Genomic DNA, 23,895 nt, shown 5'->3' with positions numbered 1-23,895 from the left:
CAGGAACAACAGTGGCCACTACCTGTGGGACTTACGCTTGCCTTGTGGTATGTACGTGCTACTCCATGTCCATTGCTGTGTGGATGTCTCTTCTAGAATAAAGCACAAAACAGCAAATTAGGGACGCATAAGGGACCCCAATATTCCATATGCAACATCTAAAAAAGAAACAGTACTACTGACCAGGGCATAATAGACACCAGAGGCCAGATGTGGCATCTAGAGGAGGATACAACCGTTGGGAAGAAACCCCCAGAACAGGACACAATATTTAGGCTACAACTGCAAGTGAGGCCTCCAGAACGGATGCAATGCTCCAGGTGTGGCGCCTACAAACGACATCAACACTCCAGGTGAGCGGTGCAGAATTGGAAAAGAGTCCAGATGTGACACCTAAAGCAGCACACAGGACTCCTGATGAGGCCTGCAAACGTGCACACAGTGACCAGATGTGGCATCGAGAACAGAACGTAAGGACACTATTCCAGATGTGGAGCCTGGAGCAGGTCTCAGTGCTGCAAAGGGGGCTGCAGAACTGAACACGATGCTACAGACCTGGCACCTAGAATAGGACACAACACGCCACATGAGGCTTCCAGCACGGCATGCAGTGCTCCAGACATGGCGCGTAGCACGGCATGCAGTGCTCCAGACGTGGCGCGTAGAAAGCGTTCTGGATAAGGACTCTAGAAGAGGAGAGAATACTGGCTTGCAGAACTGGGCTCTAATTTCGGAACAGAACATTCTCCAGTCGATGAGGCCTCTAGAACTGGGCATAATATTCTAGACGTGGGGGTAGGAAAGATAAAACAATATGGCGACGGAGGCTTCCGCGAGTGAATGGAACGCCCGAGATGTGGTCTATGGCGATGGAGGCGTCTGCGAGTGAGTGAAACGCCCAAGATGTGGTCTATGGCGTCAGAGGCTTCCACAAGTGAATGGAACACCCCAGATGTGGTCTATGGCGACGGAGGCGTCCGCGAGTGAATTAAATGCCCCAGATGTGGTCTATGGCGATGGAGGCTTCCGCGAGTGAATGGAACGCCCCAGATGTGGTCTATGGCGACGGAGGCGTCCGCGAGTGAATTAAACGCCCCAGATGTGGTCTATGGCGATGGAGGCTTCCGCGAGTGAATGGAACGCCCCAGATGTGGTCTATGGCGTCGGAGGCTTCCACAAGTGAATGGAACGCCCCAGATGTGGTCTATGGCGTCGGAGGCTTCCACAAGTGAATGGAACACCCCAGATGTGGTCTATGGCGACGGAGGCGTCCGCGAGTGAATTAAACGCCCCAGATGTGGTCCATGGCGATGGAGGCTTCCGCGAGTGAATGGAACGCCCCAGATGTGGTCTATGGCGTCGGAGGCTTCCACAAGTGAATGGAACGCCCCAGATGTGGTCTATGGCGTCGGAGGCTTCCACAAGTGAATGGAACTCCCCAGATGTGGTCTATGGCGACGGAGGCGTCCGCGAGTGAATTAAACGCCCCAGATGTGGTCTATGGCGATGGAGGCTTCCGCGAGTGAATGGAACGCCCCAGATGTGGTCTATGGCGATGGAGGCGTCCGCGAGTGAATGGAACGCCCCAGATGTGGTATCTAGAAGACGGCGCACACTGAAGAGGAGTCCTCTAGAGCAGGGCGCTGCTCTTCGAGACTATTCTGAACCAAAAATAACGTTTGCTCTTCCGCGGTAATGCCACATAACCCACATCCAGTGCGAGGACTTTGGGAACTGTACTTCTTGAACACGTAGTCATTTGCGGCCGGCGCGCGGATGTAAATTGGCAGCCGGGCCCGGGCGCTGTCACGGCAGCGCCTCCTTGACACGGCTGTCAGTCCTCTCCGGATCCGCTGTTCTGCCGCTGTCTCCGGGACGCTTCTTTGTTCTGCCGTCGCCGGCTTCTAATTTTAGCCGCTCGAGAAGGTTAAGGCTGCGGCGAACAGCGTGTGCCGGAGAGGGGAGAAGGCGCCGGGCGCGCACAAAGGATCCGCGGCGCGGACTCCGGAGGCCGGGCCTGGGAAGAGCAGCGCGCAAACTGACAGCAGGGGCGCGCAGGAAAGGATCAGGGGACAGAGGGCTCACTAGGGACAGTCACTTGGGGGCAGGGGGAGGGTCTACTAGGACAGGACCTCGCCAGGAAGGGCCATGGGTCGCCACTCTGATTCCGACCGGCCATTCCAGGCGAACCCAGATTGTTAGCTCACAGGGCCAGCCTCGGCTGGTTTTGTGCCACTACAGAACGGATTTCTTGTGCAGCCCACAAGAAGCCTTACTGGCTCGTGCACAATTAGTGCACGAGCTAACGCAGATGTGCAGAGCACTCGCTGCGTCTGGTGTGCCAAAGATCAGAGGCGCTACGCAGACTTCCGGCCTTCATCACCCCTGCCTCATGCAGTGCAGGGCCTATGAATATGTGTGATCCATAAGGATGTTAGGGGCCCCCTCACCACAGCTTGCAGGGGGTCTCCGTAATTTTGTGCTTGGCTGCTGCTAAAGAGGCCCGGTGTAAGCACGCAGGCTGCAGGAAAGTGACGTGGCAACTCATGTGCCATAAAGTTAGGTTGATCTGATTTTTGAAACCCAAAAGCCTTGATATGCCGCAAACACAGAAGTAGGACTACAATTTTGGAGCGTGCACTGGACACTGAGTGACCACACTCGTCAACCAGCCGTCAAGGGGACATTAGATGCAACTTTTACACATAGTATCATTCGTGTCAATTAAATTGCTCACGACGAAGGCTGCTAATTACTTTCGTACAGGCACACATGAAGTCACGCCCTCTGTGCATTTAATCTGCCATTTTAGGAAACATGGACGTGCTAAATATACTGAATTTTCTTGCAAAGATGTTGAAAACTGGGGCGTCTTGCATCCCTACTTAAAATAGCATTGTTGCCACTATTTTGATTTCCAACTTCATTAACTAGACTCTTGCAAAGATGCCTAAAATACTATCCAGTTTGGGGCCATTTAAAATGCACCCAGTGTCAGACATTTTCCATAAAGTGTGCCTGCAGAGGCGCACACAGTTAACTGCAAAAGGACTCACCTAGCATTTTATTTTTTAACCAAAAGCAATTATGTGTGACGTGTCTGCCGACGCCAACGGTACGCTGCACTCCGTTCGGGCACCCCAAAGGTGAAATGACTTCTGAGGGTTCCAGGTGGCCGCGGCTGTTGTCTTTACACCATGTCTCCTCTCCCTCAACCCCTCCAGATGCTCCTCCGCAGTGCCCCGGACGCAGATAGCTGCCTTCCGGTTGTCCTGGATGCTGCCCAGCTGCTCTGTCCTGTTCCATCCCCTCCATGGTGGTAGCCACTTTTGGAGGTGCAAATGCCGAAGGCTTTTAGACTCCATTGGCATTAGCAAAGGCAATGACTGCAAACGGCCACGCTAAAAAGTATTCGAAACAATAAAAACATAGTTTTACATATTTTCAAGATGTCAGCCACGTTGTAAGATGCGACGTGAGTTGCATTTCCCGCCTACCAATGCATTGACCACACTCAAGGTATGAAAACAAGACTGTCCATCCTTTTAACATGCCCAGTCGGGCATTGGCAAAGCGTTGCCCCATTAGACTTTTGTAAAGCGAGACCAATTGGCTTTGCCAATGCTTGGTCCAGATGAGACCAAATAACTGTATCATTGTAGGGAATGCCTTTGCTTGATAAATTTAAGCTTAAATGTAAAATAAAATGTATTCTGATGTTCATGGTTTTCAACAACTTCAAAGTAACAGGACACTGTATGAACACATGTAGTAGCCTGCATGTGGTTTCCGACACCTACACCATTTCCCATTTTCTAAAAGACCCGATATTCTCATCTTATGTAGTGTTCTGTTAGTTGTTTGAAGATTTTTATTTTTGTTGCCAGGAAGGACTGTTTGTAAATTAGCAATCCTCTTCGGTATGTTTCATTAGTAACTTGACTATACTATTGCTTGAAAGTCATCTTTAAGTTCAGTCTCCAATTTAAGGTTATATTTTTAAGGAGGCAATAGAGGTGGTCAATAATTAAAAGTTCATTAATTGAAAGTTTATATATCTATCAGCTGGAATTCTCCTTTGCTGTTTTGATCTGGCTTGGTCTTAGTGCTTGTAGCAGAGAAATGTCAAATAGATATGTACTTCTTCTTAGGAAGGGTTAAGGGGCTTTTTTAGGCCTTGGCGGATGTCCTGCCATTCTCTCATAGGGCAGAGGTCATGACCTCCATCACCATGGCAATAGGCCACCTGCTGTCTTTAGAGTTTCCTGCCTGCTGCGAATAGTGCTGTCACAGTGGGTGCCTTCACAGTAGTGAAGTTTGCTTTGCAGGCACCATCTTTAGAGCACCCACTCAGCAAATGTTTTTGTTTTCAAGAAACAAACTCCAAAAGCAAGAGATTGTTTCTTGAAAACAAAAATCTAACGGTCTTGACATGCAGGAAGTTTTCCCATCAATCATTTTCCCTGTAGGTGTCCCAATGAACATTGAAATGAGTGACAGTCGTCCCTCGACAGAGAAGGAACAGCAGATGTGGTCTTCCTCGACCTCTCAGCAGCCTTCAACAATGTATCCCACCACACACTGATCGAAAGATGCCACCACATCAGCATCCAAGGGGATGCGCTCAGATGGATCACCTCCTTCCTTACCAGAAGAAGCCAGGGGATGCACCTTCCACCTTTCACCTCTGAACCGAAGGAGATCACCTACGGTGTCCCCCAAGGCTCATCGCTTAGCCCCCCCTCTTCAGCGCATATATGACACTGCTTGCCAATATCATCAGAACCCACGATCTCAACATAATTTCCTATGCAGATGACACCCAACTCATCCTCCCACTCACCGATGACCCCCCACCACTAGAACCAACTTCTATAGATGCATGACAAACGTTGCTGACTGGATGAAAAACAACTGCCTGCAGCTGTACAGACAAGACAGAAGTACTCATCTTTGGCACCAGCAGCAACACATGGAGTGACCCCTGGAGACCATCAGACAGAAGACCCGTACCCACTCCCTCCGACCACGCCAGAAACCTCAGAATCCTCATTGACAACAAGCTCACCATGAAATTACAGATCAACACTGTCTCCGCAACCTGATTCCCCACTCTGTGCATGCTGTGTAAGATCTTTATGTGGCTACCTGTACACACAAGATGCACCGTGACACAAGCCCTCCTCACTAGCCGAGTGGACTATGGCAATGTCCTCTACATAGGAATCATGACACACCTTCTACAGAGTTTCAGACCATACAGAACACCACAGCCAGCCTCATCCTCTGCCTTCCCTGACAAACCCACATAATACCCCACCTCAGGAAAGTCCACTGGCTCCCAATACAGGAGATGTTGACCCACACACACAAGGCTCTACACAATTAAGGACCCTCTTACATTAACCACCACCTAAACTTCCACCAACCATCGAGAAGACTACGCTCCACCGCCCTTTCACTTGCCCATACTTCCGCATCTACCGAAGCAGAAGTGGAGGACGCTTCTTCTCCCACATCGTAGCAAAGACCTGGAACAGCCTCCCACGCACCTCCAGACCATCACCTCACTTCGGGAATTCTGAATGGCCCTCAAGACCTGGCAGTTTGAATAATTCACCAGAGCCTGCAAGTACCTGGATACCCGATCAGTTGTTTAGCCGTGCTTTATAAATCCTGATTGATTGAGGACCCGGCAGGCCTGTGGTGGATGGTCTGCTGGGTCAAGGGTCATTGTGGGCAGAGCCAGTAGAGACTTTGCCAGCAGGTACCTAGTGGTTTTCCTGAATTTAAATAGATTACGAAAATGATAGGTTTGGCTGGGAAGAAGGAATGCTTTTTTATGACATTAGTCCTGCTCCGCTCAACAGTAAATATGCCCCTAAATGTCCTTTTAATTCTGTAAAGGAAAATATTATATTTTCTGTGATCCTGATTTGTGAGTTGTGTTTCTATTAGTCTGTGCACATTTTCTAAAAGGCAGGACTATTTTCTGAAATAATATGCAGATGTTCCCCTAAGTGTCAAAGATTTGTGTGCATTTATATTTGTGTGCAATGTTAATAATGTGCAGAACATAGTTTACTCTCAATTATATATGTACACACTGGTATTGTGCTATTGTCTTTTAGACAAATTTCCTTTGACACATTGAAGTATATTTTCCTTATTCTTGTTAACTAGACCTCGGTTTGTGCCTGGTGGCCACAGTTTTCAAAATGGATGTCTTTCCCCTGTACATTTCACTGTTTATTGTTTCTGCAGCACACAGTCAAGCAGGGGCAAGTATGTTTATTTCCCTTGACGCTGTTCTCGGTGAAATCTTCCTAGCATGGTCGCAATATTATATCTTTCTTTGCGGTCCTTGCACTCACTCAGCCTGCCCTATTCATTCATAATAACTTGCTGTTGATGTATCTAGTTTCTTCTACCAACTATCGATGACATTAGGATAAGGTGGAGTCCATCACTATTCATGCAGTAGGGTAGAGCTTAGGTGCTAAGACAATATTACGTTTCACTGAACCGTGCTCTGACTTGCTCAGAATGTAACTTTTTGGCTCATACCACAATGATTAAGCAGTTTTAATGATTTATTACCATGCAAAAATAGTGTATAGAAACCCTTGATTCTGGGAGTGAGCCAGGAGACTTTCTGATGCACTGAGGATGCTGTCCATTCTCTATTGATGTTGCTGCTCGCTTGCGGACTTCGAGAAATTGTAATTTTGTACTTGTTCCATATGCCCTATTTGCTGCGAGCCTTCTTGGTAATTACTATATGCTGACACTGTATTACACGATTTACATTTTTGTAATAAATCTTTTACGTTTATTCTGCTGATCTAGAACTCAAATATTGAGTGGGTCCTTATTTAATGAACTGTATTTTTTAGCATCACCTCAGGGGCTCATTGACTGGGTTTAGCGCCCTCTCCAATTCATCAACCCATGGACGTTCTGATGCAGGAAACGTTTTGTGGTGCACACATTTTCCAGGGCTTTCCTGCACCCAGATATGGGGGCCTCGGGTAATCTAAAGTGAATTTCACTTAGTTCCTTCATTTGGGTTTTAAAGTGCATGTTTCATAGAGGAGATGATGTTTATGTGCAGGATTCAATATTTGCATCAGCTTGCACATGAAAAATAGAAAAGGGTATATGAAAATACAGATTTGGACTCCATTTTGATGCTTTGCTCTGCTTCGATTGGAACCAGTACCTTGACTGAAAAAACGCAGGGTGATATACCCTAAGATTAGGAGACCAGAACCCAGCCTTTTAAAGTGGAACTTTTTAAAAATTAATTAATAGATATGACATAGGTTTTTCTAGGTACCCATGGAAATATACATCTTTCTCTGAACATGTCTGTTCACAGTGAGGAAATGCATTATTTATTGATTCCTGGTGATATGGATGGAATAGTGCAGGTCTGTGTGAAAGGCACCCTGCCTGCAGCTATTAAGGATGTAAGGACACCATCGCCCACCAGGGGTGCCATTGCCCCCCAAACCTTCAAGACCTGTCCCAATGAACCACTGTGATTTTATTTTTGTTTAAGGTGGTTTCAGCTTTCTAATGCACCTCTGACAGAGGTGTAACACAAATACTCCATGAGGCCTGGGGTGCACAAAAAGAGGAGGATGGTTTGTTCCTGGGGCCTCTTAATTCTCCACACAGGTTCTTGGTGTATTTATTGAGTGAGCATCTTGCTTGAGCTCAGCACCTCAGCAGTCTCCGCCTTGCTTCCAGCTGTGACAAGCTGGCACTTTAAAAGTAAGCAAAGCAAGTAGCAAGCTATTGTTACTACTTGTCACACGATTCCTCAACAGTGGTGTGGAGAAGAGGCCCCGGGTGTGTATTCTCCCCATTCCCTCACGGAGTTTCGGGCAGTGGCTTTTAGGAGTACAGCAGGTGGTGGCCCACTGCACCCCAGTTATGTGTTTTATGGGAGCTGAAGGGGTCTAGTTTCCTTGTTTACATTAGGGCCATTGACAGAAATGCTGTGACAATAATTGAGTTTGAGATTAGAGGCTCCCCAGGGGTGCAGGGTGAAGTAGGGTTGTAACACCAAACCCTGCAGGCTCTCTAGGGTTGGAGCCCTGTGCCACCTCCATAGCGTGCAAGTGTCTCATCAAAAACTGCTGCTGGGCAGCAACACTGCCACCTGCAGTGCAAGACCGGCATTGCAAGGAAAGAAAGCAGCAAGCTGTTATTTCAACCTATCACCTTGATTGATGTTTGTGATGGGCATGGGGTTGGGTGGTGGCTCATTATCAAGATGGGAAGGGAACCACGTTGTACCCAGGCCAATCCTTGTGAGTGGGTGGGGGGTCCTTCCTACTTGCCAGCTTTATTTGTCGGAGAGAGGGCCAGTGATTTGGAAATGTCACTTTCCACCTGTAGAGTGGGTCCCTTGGACTTGGACCATCACCATTCACCTAGAGCAGCCCTCTCCAGACCGACCTCACCGCCCCCAATAGCCCCAATAGCGGCTGACCAGTAAGTAAGAGACCAAGACAGAGCTGAGGCCGTCGCTGCACACCAAGCTACGCCGCCATCCCAGACTAACAAAAGGCCTGGACTGGTGCAGCGTCAGAGCAGGTGAGAGAGCAATAGTTAACCTTGGGGACATTCTTCCCTCCCAGTGCAAACCACCTCAGAACACAGAAACACCAAGACTCTACTACCCACCCCATCCTTCGCACCCCCGAGATCAGCCTACTGTCCTCCAGGGGCCTGATGTCCATCCTATGGCCTCCCAGAGATCCCTGTGGGTAGTGTTCAACTCAATGAGTTATGTTTATTCATCGGTGCTGGCAAACTCATGTATGTGGGTTAATAAATTGATGTTAAATATCTGCAGGCGTATAGTAAAGAGCTGTGAAAGCATAATTATATACTCCCATATACTGCAGTATCATTGTTCTCTCTCTCTCTCTCTCTCTCTCTCTCTCTCTCTCTCTCTCTCTCTCTCTCTCTCTCTCTCTCTCTCTCTCTCTTTCTCTCTCTCTATATATATATTACCTACTCACGGTCTTCAGTAGTTAGTTATAGCTAGGAAATAGTTTCTATAGGAACAGCGTTTTTTCATTTGCCAATAACTCTGGTGTCGTTTGTCGTTGTATCTGCCCATAATTTTAAAAACTAGTTTGACGTTCACTTCAGCTGCTGTCTTGAAATTTTCAGGGTGATCCGCTAAGTGGGGGCGAAGAGAAAAGGGGGGTGTCCCAAAACGCTTTTTCTCCATGTTAATTTCCATAGGAAACTGTGGACATGGCTTCAGGCTAAGCTGCAAATTACACCAAATTTGGCAGAAAGGTAGTTCTTTGTCCAGGAAGCAACCTTTTTGTTAAATAATGTAAATCCGTTCAGTAGTTGTGGAGAAATTTAAAGAAATTCCCAGTTGTATAGAAAGGGACGCGAAGAATCTCCAAACCCTCCTGATCTGGTGCCTGAGATCTGAAGATCTGATTGGCTGCCAAAACTTCAAACTAGGAAGTGTTGGCAGCCATCTTGTGATTCAGTTGAACCGCGTCGCAAGAAAAAAGATTTTAAAAAATGAAAGGGGGCAGGGTAGAAACACCCTGACCCCCTCGGCTTCTTGGGTGGGGGGGCACAAGGACCCCCCCAGAGCCAAAACAGCATTTTTAAAAAACAAAATTCAACAGGAGTCGCGCTGTTCTGCGACTCCTGCCAAAAGAAAAGAAAAACAAAGCGTGGTCTCCTGCGCTTTGTTAAATAAGGGCACCTGGTGGGCCAGGTCCCGGGGGCAGTTTATATAGTAATGCGGGGAGTGCCCATTCAGCAACCCACGCCCCGGGTATAGCCACCTCCCTGGGGCTAATTATTAAAGAAGTGCTGGGGGCTGCCACCTCCCCAGGGATAAGGTAATGGGGGGCCTTGTTGACTCCCCTGCCCTGGGAACCACCACCTCCCAGGGCTTTTAAATTTTCATGTGGGGTGACCCTCATGGACCCCCCCGTGTTGGGGACCACCACCTACCTGGGGATAAAGTGTATTATAAAGAAATGGGAGGGAAGCCTGTGGCCCTCCTCCCAAGCTGATCTCGGCCCCAGGGACTGCCCCCTTCCTGGGACAGGCCCCTAGTCAAGGAAGCAGGGGGGCCATGCACCCCCCCTTCCTGGAACCATACATGACGGTGGGGATTGCCTCCCCCCTCCCAGGTCCGGCTCCAGCAATGTCCCAGGGTACCCACCCCCAGGACGTTGCGGTTTCCTATGGCATGGCGGGAGCCATAGCATGCAGTGCTCCACTTTGAGCAAGCAAGAGAATTTTCGTCTCACTTGGTGGAAGCGGAGCACACTCTGCTTTTTATACACAGGGAGCAGCATGTCAGCAGCTCCCTGTGGGTAAAAAAAAATGCCTGCTCCCACCGGAGGCAGGGAGCTGGTTGGGACTGTGGGGGCTTTCAGGCTATCCCCGTGGTTCCAAACATGTAAAATGTGGGTGTCCTTGGTCTGACCAGGGAACCCCCAAAACAGGCGGACCCTGGGGGATGGGATCCCTGGGGCCAACATTGGCCCGGCAGGGAGGTCACGCGGCCCCCCTTCTGTTTTTTTTAAACCAAAAAATATATAAAAAGGGAGAGGCCCTGGGGGATGGGGACCCAAGTCTGAAAATGGCCTGGGGGGCCGCACAGCCCCCCTCACTCATTGAAAAAGGCCTGGGCCTGGGGCATGAGGTCCCTGGGGCTGAAAAAGACCCAGGGAAGGGGGCCACGCAGTCTCCTCCATAAAAAAAAATAAAGTAAATAAAAAATAAAACCTCTGACAAGTCGCTGGAGGCCTCGCCCTCTTCACCACCACTCTGCAAATGCGCCTCATGGTACAGTGGTGGGTGGGAAGGCTGAGGGTCCGTTGGGTCCAGGAGGCCCTTCTGTTGGCTCCATTAACTCCCAGACAGCCAGATTGTCAGAAGGACTTGGAGGCCATGCCCCCTTTCTCCACTACTCTGCATATGGGCCTCTTGGTGTGCTGATGGTTAGGGAATGAATTCCTCTTTACTTCTGAGGGTCTCAGGACTAAGTGGACTTCTTCTCCCAACCAGTAGTGGGCCAGGAAGCACATTTGCACAGTGATGGAGCAAGGAGGCGTGGCCTCGGATGACCTCTCAGCAATACGGCTTTGTGAGTCTTATTGGAGGTGAGAAGGACTAGTTGGCCCACAAGGACCCTCAATACCCAAGGGGCACTAGTAGTGCACCAGAAGGTGCATTTGCAGAGTGGTGGAGAAAGGGTGTGTGGCCTCCAATAACCCCACAGCATTCCTGGTGTGTGGGACTTACTGGAGTTAACAGGAGGGGTAGTTGGCCCCCAGGGACATCCTTGGGGGCTAACTACCCCTCCTGTTTTCTCCAATAAGTCCCACACAGCAGGATTGCTGAGAGTTCTTCAGAGGCCACGTCTCCTTTCCCCACCACTCTGCAAATGTGGCTCAAGTGCACTACTGGTTGGGAGATGAAGTCCACTTTACTCCTGAGGGGCGTTGGGGGCTAAGAAGCCCCCCTGGTACCTCCTGTAAGTCCTACACAGTGGGACTCCTGAGAGCTAGTCGGAGGCTCAGCCGCCTTTCTCCACCACTCTGCAAATGTGACTACTAGTGAAAAAACATAGAAACTCACTGAAAAAACCACAGGTTACAGGGACGTCATAGTTAGGAATTAGCATTTAAAAAAACATAGAAATTTACTGAAAAAAACAAAGGTTACAGTGATGCTATAATTAAGCTCAGGGTTCACTCGCACAAAACCAGTGAAATTCAGCCGTTATAGCTAGTGAGCTATTACTTGTGCCCCCACAAGGAACTGCTTACGACCACATCACTCATGACATGGTCAGTGACATCATTGATGACATCACTGACGACAACTCAAATGATCACTGATACATCATCCACAGAATCTCTGACGCACCCATTCACACCCCCAAAAAACCTTTCATATACCCACTCCAACTTCCACATTATCATTCTCAAACCCACTCACACACCCATACCAGTACTTACAGTCACTCACTGATTCATAGATCAACATGCACATCCACTCACTCACCCATACAGCCACTCATACAAACACTCACTCATCAATACAGCCACTGACATATCCACTCATACACCCATACAGCCACTCACACCTGAGTCAGTCACCCATAGAGCTACTCACACACCTAGTCATTCACTCATACAATCACACAACCACATACTCATCTATACAGTTACACACACATTCACCCACTTATTCAACTCATATAGATACTAACACACACTCACTCACCTATACAGTCACTGATATCAGCACACACTCACCCATACAGCCACTCTCACATTCAGTCCCTCACCCATTAAGTCACTCATATACCCCATCACTCACCTGTACTGCCTTTCACATACCCAGTTACTAAATCATATACCACTAGCACATGCACTCACTCACCGACACAGCCATACACACACTCACTCACCCATATAGCCACACAAACACACTCACTAACCCATACAGCCACTGACTTACCTACTCACTCATCACCCACCCACACAGACACTCAGACACCCATAGAGGTACTCAGACAACCAATCACTTACCCATACAGAAATTCACATACCCACTCACACACTCATAGAGCCACCTAGACACCAACTGACAGACACATACAAACATTCACACAACCAGTCACTCACCCATACATTTACTGACACTCCTAATCAATAACTTATACAGTTAGTCACACACCCACTGAATTATCCAATCAGGCACATCATAACATTTTAACCTCTAAAAACCACAGGAATTCACCAGTAATAGTTATACTTATTTCAAGTAACTATAGCATGTGCCTTAAGGTAACTATAACTCGCACCACCACCATGCACAGTTTTCTGTTCTAATATTTCAGTACAAATGTTACTGTGATGTTATCAATGATGTGACAGAAGGTGTCACGAGTGATGTAATATGTGAGGTAATTAGCATTGCATGGGAAGTACACCAGTTATAGTTACCTTAGGGCACAAAATATAGCTTCTAATGCTTCTCCCTGCAGTCAGGATCAATATTTAGATATGTTTACCTGCCCTCATCACAGCAGGCAAAGAAACAGATCTCAAGTCTGCTCCCAGTGGACAGGAGAATTTTTAACGCTCCTGCCAGCTGGAAACTGGCTTGGTGTTTGCTCCCACTTGGTAGAAGATTTGAAAATGCTTCCAAGCGATAGCAAACATAGGTTTCCCTGCCCGTGCCAGTATAAACAAAAAAGCTGCTATGTCCTGGGGGTGGGATTTTTGGGACATAGCATTTTAGCCGGGTCCACTTATGGCTCAGGCAGGGGGTCTGCACATTCCTCCTCCCTTTTTGTTAAGCTTGCAGCCCCAGGTGATGGGGTCTCTGAGGCTTATGGAAGCTTAGGAAGAGGGGTTGTGCAAACCCTCTCCTTAGAACTTACACTGGTCCCAGGGGGGATGGGGTCCCTGTGGCCCAAAGTGGCCCAGGAAGTGGGGTCAGGTGACTCCCCCTTCACATGTGGCTGGGCCGCAAGGAACGGGGTCCCCGGTGCCCAAATTAGCCTGGGAATTGGGGCCATGCGCACGCCTTTTCCCAAGACAATAATTTCTTTCTTGGGTCCTGATCCACCCCAGGGGCTTAAAAAAAAACAAGCACAGGAGACCACTCTTGTTTTTTTAAAAATGTTGCTGTGGATTCACAGATCCTCCATGAATCACTGTAAAATAAAAGAAAACACCAGGCCTAGGGGGTCAGGGTATCCCTACCCTGCCCCATTGTATTTTTTAGGTCTCGCCTGACCCAGCGCATGCGCTGGTCAGGTGAGACTTTTAGTGAGGGCTCAAAAAATACTACCATGGCCAGCCTAGAGCTACAGTGCATGTGCGCGGGCGCGCTCTTAGGAGCAGAGGCACCATATGGCAAACCTCATCATGCTCATTAAGCGCCTGCGATCACTTTCACTTTTGCCTGCGATCACTTTTGTGGCACCCCTTTGATGTTCTCATTCAAAGAACATCAAACATTAAAGAACATGTTGTTGTGTTAATGCTTTGCTGCGCCCGTTTGACTTACAATGTGCTTTCTCTTTCCACAAACTAGATGTTTATGTTCCTTTATTTTGATATGCTTTTAGTATTACTGTCACACACACAACCACAACCACACACACAACCACAACCACACACACAACCACAACCACAAACACACACAACCACAACCATAAACACACAATCACAACCACACACACAACCACACATACAACCGCACACACACAACCACACACACACACACACAACCACACACATACACACAACCACACACACAGACACACACAACCACACCCACAACCACACACACAATAACCACACAACCACACACACAACCACACACACAACCACACACAACCACACACACAACCCCACACATAACCACACACACAACCACACTCACACATATAACCACAACCACACACACAACCACACACACAACCACACAACCACACAACCACACCCACACACACAACAACACACACATCCACACACACACAACCACACACACCCAACCACAACCACACACACAACCACACACAACTACACACAACCACACACTCAAACAAACACAACCACACACACACACAACCACAGCCACACACACACAGCCACACCCACAACCACACACAACCAGAACCACATCCAACCACAACCACACTCATATACAACCACACACAACCACAACCACACACACAACACACACAACCACACACACAACCACAACCACACACTCAACACACACAACCACACACATAACCACAACCACACACACACCACACACAACCACACACACACAACCACAAACACACACAACCACACACACAACCATAACCACACACACAACCCCATACACACAACCACAACCAACCACACACAACCATACACAACCACACACACACAACCACACAACCACACACACAACCACAACCACACATACAACCACACACACACACAACCACACACAACCACACACACAACCACACACACAACCACACCCACACAACCACACCCACAACCACACACATACAACCACACATACACAACCACGCACACACAGCCACACCACACACACACACATCCACAACCACACACACACACAACCACACACACACACAACCACACACACACAACCACACACACAACCACACACACAACCACACCCACAATCACACACACACACACAACCACAACCACACACACACACACAACCACAACCACACACATAACCACAACCACACACGCAACCTAACACACAACCACACACACAACTACACACACAACCACACACACAACCACACACACACAACCACACACACACAACCACACACAACCACAACCACACATACATCCACACACACAACCACACATACACAACCACACACACAACCACACAAACAACCACACACACACACACACAACAACACACACAACGACACACACAACGACACACACAACCAAACACACAACCACACACACAACCACAACCACACACACAACTACACATCCACACACACACCCACAACCACACCCGCACCCACAACCGCACCCACACACAACCACACCCACAACCACACACACAACCACAACCACACCCACACCCACAACCACACACACAAATACACAACCACACACAGCCACAACCATACACACAACCACACACATACACACAACCACACACAACCACACACACACAACCACACACAACCACACACACAACATACACACATCACACACAGCCACACACACAAACACACACACAACCACACACACAACCACACACACAACACACACAACCACAACCACACACACACACACAACCAAACACACACAACCACACACACAACCACAACCACACAGAGAACCACACACAACTACACACAGCCACACACACACACAACCACACACACAGCCACACACACAACCACACACACACACAACCACACACACACACACAACCACACACACATCCACACACAACCACAACCACACACAACCACACACACAACCACAACCACACACACAACCACACCTGCAACCACACACACAAACACACACAACCACACACACAAACATCCACACACAAACATCCACACACACAACCACACACACAACCACACATACAACCACACATACAATCACACACACAACCACAACCACACACACAACCACAGCCACACACACAACCACAACCACACACACAACCACACACACAACCACACACACAACCACACACACACACAACCACACACACAACCACACACAACCACACACACAACCACATACAACAAAACACACAACCACACACACAACCACACGTACAACCACACACACATGCACACAACCACACACATAACTACACACACAACCACACACACAACCACACACACAACGACACACACAATGACACACACAACCCCACACACACAACCACACACACAACCATACACAAAACCGCACACACACACAACCACACACACACAAACACACACACACACCACACACACACACAACCACACACACAACCACACACACACTCAACCACACACACACATAACCACACACACACAACTACAACCACACACACAACCACATACACACAACCACACACACAACCACACACACACAACCACACACACACAACCACACACACACAACCACACACACACACACAACCACACGCACAACCACACCAAGCATTGACATAACCAATAGGTCTCGCCTTTGGGACCTTATAAGTGTTTAGCCACGCAACAGTTGATGTGGTTTCACCAAGGATATTGTGCTGCATAACTAAATACTTAGAAGGTCCCAAAAGCAAGACCTATTGGCTTTGCCAATGCTTTTTTTTCTTAGGACTTGGTACTTGGTCGTAAGATGGCTGCCACCACTTCTTGGTTGAGGTGGCAATATATACAATATATTCAGGGCTATACAGGGCAAAAATATCCACTCACCCACTTGCTATAGCGAGCCAGATTTAATCAGGATGAGCTATTTTTAGGGCCTACTGGCCCATTCCGGTGAATTAACAACAGGTGTTCCTGCTTGCTCATAAAGTGAATGAGCAATAAAGATGCCTTTAAATCTTGTTATTTTGTCACATTTCTCTGCTTTCAGAGACAGAGGTTAAAAGTTAGTTTGTGTTCCTACATTTACTTTTTTTTCTATGACTGAAGTTACAGGAGTTAAGTGAGATGTGTGACAGTCAGGATGAGGCCAGTTCACAGGTCAAGTACATTACAGTTAGGTCGAGTAGTGTATTCAACGTACTCGACCTGCAGGTCTGGTACCAATTTTATGATTTTTCTAGTGTATATATATATATATATATACATTATATATATTATTTTCACAAATAAACCAAAGGTTAAACATAAGTTATTGTTGGGAAAACTGAAAACTTTCTTTCTGTTTTGTATAGCAACCGAACTTAAATGAAACAAACATTAGAAACTCTACAGTTATAGTTATATCTATAATTTATCATTTAAGCACCACTTAATAATAATATGTCTTAATTATAACTCACATTTGTACTTATGCACCACCTTATAATTCAGATAACTTGTGAACCTCGGTATTACATATTACCTTGAAAGTGGTGCTTAAATGACAAATTATAGATATGACTATATATATTAGTATTTTTCTGACAAGTTTCAAACATGACAAACATTTGGACGTAGTCAGCTTAGCCACGTAACATCGTATACTGTTTCAATACACACATTTGTTACAGCCTTTCTGTTCCTATACCATAATTGTCATATATTCCATCTTGGATGTTTAGTTTCACCAATACGTTTATATTGCGATGCTGTTCTTTGGTTCATTCCTATCTTGATACAATGTTTTATTAGTCTTAGTCATAGAAAGCTGTCAGTATGTACCCCCAATATGAACCTAGTGATAGAAAGCTGTCAATATGTACCCCCAATAAATCCACATCTTATGCATGAAAAACAAACAAACTTTCCCCTTGCTTGGGTACTTGTACAAAGTAAAACTTAAAACTGCCCTGTGGTACTCTATGTAGATCCGTCTTACCCTGTTATAGAGCATAAACTGGCGAGGCAGGGTGCATGAAAGAGGGGGTAACCTGTCACTTCCAATATTCAGTCCTCTCCCAAAGAGTTGCTATCTCCATCATACGCTCCTCCAGGTTCACCTGGTCATTGTTTTGTTCCTCTTTCCTGCCGGCAAAAGCCCTCAAAATGTCTGTCCACAATTCAGCGATGGGACACTTGCGAATCCCCCAGGCCTCCTCCCGTTGTATGGCCCTTTCTTTCCTCCTGGCCCACTCATCTACTAACCTTTCCCATACCATCACTGAGGAACCCCTATGTGTTTTCCAATTCCTATCTATCTGTCTATGTGCCAAGGTCAGGGCTAGGTCTGTGAAGTGGGAACTTACTCGTTTAGTTTTTGGTCGTGGGAACAGCCCAAAGAGGCATACCTCCACAGTGGCCATGAGCTGCCTCCCCAGAGTGGCATTTATCTGCTCCAGTACTGATCCCCAGACTTCTTGCAACATTGCACATCCCCATGTCATAAATATGTAACCCATCTAGGACATCCTTGAGCTTCTCCACCAAGCATGACATTTAATCTATGGGGCATTAAATACACCCAATGCATGTAATTAAACTGAATGAGTTTTAATGCCGCGTTCCTGGATATTTTTTTCGGGCTACTCAGCACTTGGGACCATTCCTTGTTCTGCAGGTCTCTTCCCACTGCTGTGTTCCATCTAGTCAATAACCGGTCCAGATGGGCCTTCATCTTGCCAACTAATGCCCTATAATGTCATTTCACCAAAAGCCTAGCAGACCCTAATGTTACCAACACTTGTAATATTTTGTGCCTCTAGTTAGGCACTGCCCCACAGGTCCTTGAATGTTTTAATTACTGCATGGTAAGTAAGGAATTGGCCACCTGCCAGGTCATATCCTGACAGGAAGTCCTCCAGCGGGATCAGCATTCCATCCTGGAAACAATCTCCTACTGTTGTTACCCCAGCCTCCGTCTAGCTAGCCATTTGAACACCTTTAAGTAAGGCTGGCGGCCTCCCCCAGGAGTCCCAGTAAGGGCAAGCTCGGTGCGTACTGCGAAATTCCCTTCGTACATCTACAACATCTTTTGGAGCTATGTAATGCCGCTCGCAGGAGCATAGCTGGCTCCTGGATAATCATCGAGGGATGTAGCAACCCAGCTAATAGATTCTCCCTGGTAAGGTACAAGTCCCCTGTAAGTAGGAGCTCCAGACTCCGCCCATCCAACCACTGTGCCAGCCATTGCAATTGGGCCGACATATAATATAGCTCAAACTCCGGGACTCCTAGCCCCCCTTCTGCCAGAGTTCTCTGCAATGTTACTAGCAATATCTTATGTTCCCCATGTTCCATATCAGCTCTTGCACCAGCCTATTAAGGCCTCTGAACCACAAGGGTAGGATTATCACCGGTAAATCCATGTAGTAGTATAATAATCTGGAGAGCATGATCATTTTTGTCAGTGCGATCCGGACCATCCTATGGCAGACTTCAAATTATGTTTTCCTTGGTACAAAAGGGGGCTTTCTGATCATCTGATGCACTTTTATTTCTTGCCTGGAAGAGGAATTTCATCATCTGTATTGATTAAGCTTTTTATGACATTTTGACAATATCAGTGCAGGACCTGAGCCTATAAGATTTGTAATGGTAGCTCCACTGTGTGAACCTATACGATGTGTAACGTTAGCTCTGCTGTGTGAGCCTTTCAGATTTATAATGGTAGCTCTGCCGTGTGAGTCTTTAAGATTTGTAATGGTAGCTCTGTCGTGTGAGCCTTTAAAATATGTAATGGTATCTCTGCCACGTGAGCCTTAAAGATTTGTAATGGTAGCTCTGCTGTGTGAGCCTATAAGATTTGTAATGGTAGCTCTGCTGTGCGAGCCTATAAGATTTGTAATGGTAGTTCTGCTGTGTGAGCCTTTAAGATTTGAAATGGTAGCTCTGCTGTGTGAGCCTTTAAGATTTGTAATGGTAGTTCTGGTGTGTGAGCCTTTAAGATTTGTAATGGTAGCTCTGCTGTGTGAGCCTATTCGATTTGTAATGGTAGTTCTGCTGTGTGAGCCTTTAAGATTTGTAATGGTAGCTCTGCTGTGTGAGCCTTTAAGATTTGTAATGGTAGCTCTGCTGTTTCAGCCTTTAAGATGTGTAACGGTAGCTCTGCTGTGTGAGCCTTTAAGATGTGTAACGGTAGCTCGGCTGTGTGAGCCTTTAAGATTTGTAAAGGTCAGGTTTGAAGGTCTGTGCATTGCACACAAAGCTCAGTATGGAGCGGCACCCAGTTACATAAAAGACCGATTGAAGCTCTATGTGCCTAGTCGATGTCTCCGTTCATCCGGGAGAAATTTGCTGGTCTGTCCGCGCTTTAATACAGCTACGCTGGGTAGTGGGCCTTTTCTATTGTGATCCCCCAGCTCTGGAACAAGCTACTGGAGAGCTTACGTGGGGAAGCCACGCTATTTCCTTTTAGGAAGACATTGAAGACCATCCTATTTACTGAGGCATTTGGATAAGCTTACCCCATCTCTGCTCAATCAGCCGGCAGTAGGGGACTTCTGGGCCATTGTGGTAGCGCTTAGAGACCGCTGGTGATTTGGCGCTTTACAAATATATATTAACAATAACAATAGCTCTGCTGTGTGAGCCTTTCAAATTTGTAATGGTAGCTCTGCTGTGTGAGCCTTTCAGATTTGTAATGGTAGCTCTGCTGTGTGAGCCTTTAAGATTTCTAATGGTAGCACTGCCTTGTGAGCCTTTAAGATTTGTAATGGTAGCTCTTCTGTTTGAGCCTTTAAGATGATTTCTAATGGTAGTTCTGCTGTGTGAGCCTTTAAGATTTCTAATGGTAGCTCTGCCGTGTGAGCGTTTAAGATTTCTAACGGTTGCTCTGCCGTGTGAGCCTTTACGATTTCTAATGGTAGCTCTGCCGCGTGAGCCTTTAAGATTTGTAATGTAGCTCTGCTGTGTGAGCCTTTAGGATTTGTAATGGTAGCTCTGCTGTCTGAGCCTTTAAGATGATTTATAATGGTTGCTCTGCTGTGTGAGTCTTTAAGATTTGAAATGGTAGCTTTGCTGTCTGAGCCTTTAAGATGTGTAATGGTAGCTCTGCCGTGTGAGCCTTTAAGATTTGTAATGGTAGCATTGCCTTGTGAGCCTTTAAGATTTGTAATGGTAGCTCTGCTCTCTGAGCCTTTAAGATGATTTCTAATGGTAGCTCTGCAGTGCGAGCCTTTAATATTTCTAATGGTAGCTCTGCCATGTGAGCCTTTAAGATGATTTCTAATGGAAGCTGTGTGAACCTTTAGGATTTCTAATGGTAGCTCTGCCGTGTGAGCCTTTACGATCTCTAATGGTAGCTATGCCACGTGAGCCTTTAAGATTTGTAATGTAGCTATGCCGTGCGAGCATTTAAGATTTGTAATGTAGCTCTGCTGTGTGAGCCTTTAGGATTTCTAATGGTAGCTCTGCCGTGTGAGCCTTTAAGATTTGTAATGGTAGCTCTGCTGTCTGAGCCTTTAAGATGATTTCTAATGGTAGGTGTGTGAGCCTTTAAGATTTCTAATGGTAGCTCTGCCGTGTGAGCCTTTACGATTCCTAATGGTAGCTCTGCCACGTGAGCCTTTAAGATTTGTAATGTAGCTCTGCTGTGTGAGCCTTTAAGATTTGTAATGGTAGCTCTGCTATCTGAGCCTTTAAGATGATTTCTAATGGTAGCTCTGCTTTGTGAGCCTTTAAGATTTGAAATGGTAGCTCTGCTGTCTGAGCCTTTAAGATGTGTAATGGTAGCTCTGCCGTGTGAGCCTTTACGATTTCTAATGGTAGCTCTGCCGTGTGAGCCTTTAAGATTTGTAATGGTAGCTCTGCTCTCTGAGCCTTTAAGATGATTTCTAATGGTAGCTCTGCAGTGTGAGCCTTTAAGATTTCTAATGGTAGCTCTGCCGTGTGAGCCTTTACGATTTCTAATGGTAGCTCTGCCGCGTGAGCCTTTAAGATTTGTAATGTAGCTCTGCTGTGTGAGCCTTTAAGATTTCTAATGGTAGATCTGCTGTGTGAGCCTTTAAGATTTGTAATGTAATGGTAGCTCTGCTGTCTGAGCCTTTAATGTGATTTCTAATGGTAGCTCTGCTGTGTGAGCCTTTACGATTTGAAATGGTAGCTCTGCAGTCTGAGCCTTTAAGATGTGTAATGGTAGCTCTGCCGTGTGAGCCTTTAAGATTTCTAATGGTAGCTCTGCCGTGTGAACCTTTAAGATTTCTAATGGTAGCTCTGCCGTGTGAGCTTTTAAGATTTGTCTTACTCTACTATTTAGCACCTCAGAGTGTGAGTTCATTGTAACGTTTAATTTTTCTACTCAATCTCTTTCAAGCAGATTGTCAGTCATAAAGTATGACAGACAATCTACTTGGAAGAAGCCAGTCAGAAACATGGAAGGAAGTGGAATGTAAGAGTGAAAGATGTTCTACACATTTCCAAAAATTTAAAGTTAAAAGGCAATGTCAATTTGTAAACCCAGATTCTCAGAATTGCCTCTAAGAACCAGGGCTTTAACAAACTCTTCTTGCATAGAGACAGCGTCTAACATCCCTGATGAGAGGGAAGCTTGCTTGACTGATATTTAAATTGCTGTACTTTTTATGCGTGCCTCCTCTGAACCTATGGCTTTTCAAGGCAATTTAAGGATAAATTGTGCTCTAAAATGCACTGTTTGGCCAATATTTACAAAATGTTCTCAGAGAAGACCACCCCGCATCCATCCCCTCCCTAGAACATCATTAGAACAATTACCGCTCAATGGCTTCGCTCGCTTGCTGTATGCTGTGTGCGCTTCATTGCGGACATTTAGACCCCACCACTACTCTATGCTGTTAAAAAATACCCTCTTTGTCACCCCTCCCCATGCATCAACTGAGGACGGCACCCAATGAGGAGCATTACGCCTCCTCTGGAACAAAAAACAACCTCTGCCATTGAAATGGACCACAGAATTGATCACATGACATAACATGTGTGTTGGTAAAGCACACGCTCACCCGTAGGCATCTTGGTGATGAATAGGAAATATTTATTGTTACCCAACTCAATGGTACTCATTTTATTGACCTCAGAAGGATGAAAGGCTGACTGGACCCACCGGTATTTGAACCTGTGACCATGAAGTCAAACACAGGCCCCTAAAGTAAACTCCTTAGTCCATTAAGCCACCAGACCTGGTTCACCAAGCCTAATGGTGGCCTTGGGATTCTATAAACAAAAGTCATTGCATGTGCAAGGTAAAATTACGTACAAAAATTTCCTTTTGTGTGAGTGAGATTCTAGGCTTATGAGCACAAGCACATGATTTGCACTCCAAATCAGATTTAATAGCACATATTTTAATATGGGGGAGAGTGAGCATTCCGTGATACCCTTGAATGTTTTGGAAAACTCTCAGTAGTAGTTATTTGTAGGTGTTCACAAATGACCCCCAGCCCAAGCTCACCATGGGAATGATCAGAGACAAAGCACCCAGATTGATAACGCCTTTGCGTTGTCCTTGTGTCATGCAAGGTAAAACAAGGACAACGCTAAGGCTTCAGTAATGTTTACTTAGCCATGCATTGGACAGTTTGCACCACCTTGCATGGCTTTGTGGAGAAATGTAATGGAATGTAGCTGCTTGACCTGTATTACATTGCACTTCAACTTGGGAGACGTTCTGTGGGTGTTCCCATGTGTCCACTCATGGAGTTTGGCGCATTCCCAGATCTACTTAATCTAGTTAACCTGGTAAG

The sequence above is a fragment of the Triturus cristatus genome, chromosome 10, assembly GCF_964204655.1.
Source record: "Triturus cristatus chromosome 10, aTriCri1.1, whole genome shotgun sequence".
NCBI classification, from domain to species: domain Eukaryota; kingdom Metazoa; phylum Chordata; class Amphibia; order Caudata; family Salamandridae; genus Triturus; species Triturus cristatus.
This window is presented reverse-complemented; position numbering follows the sequence as displayed.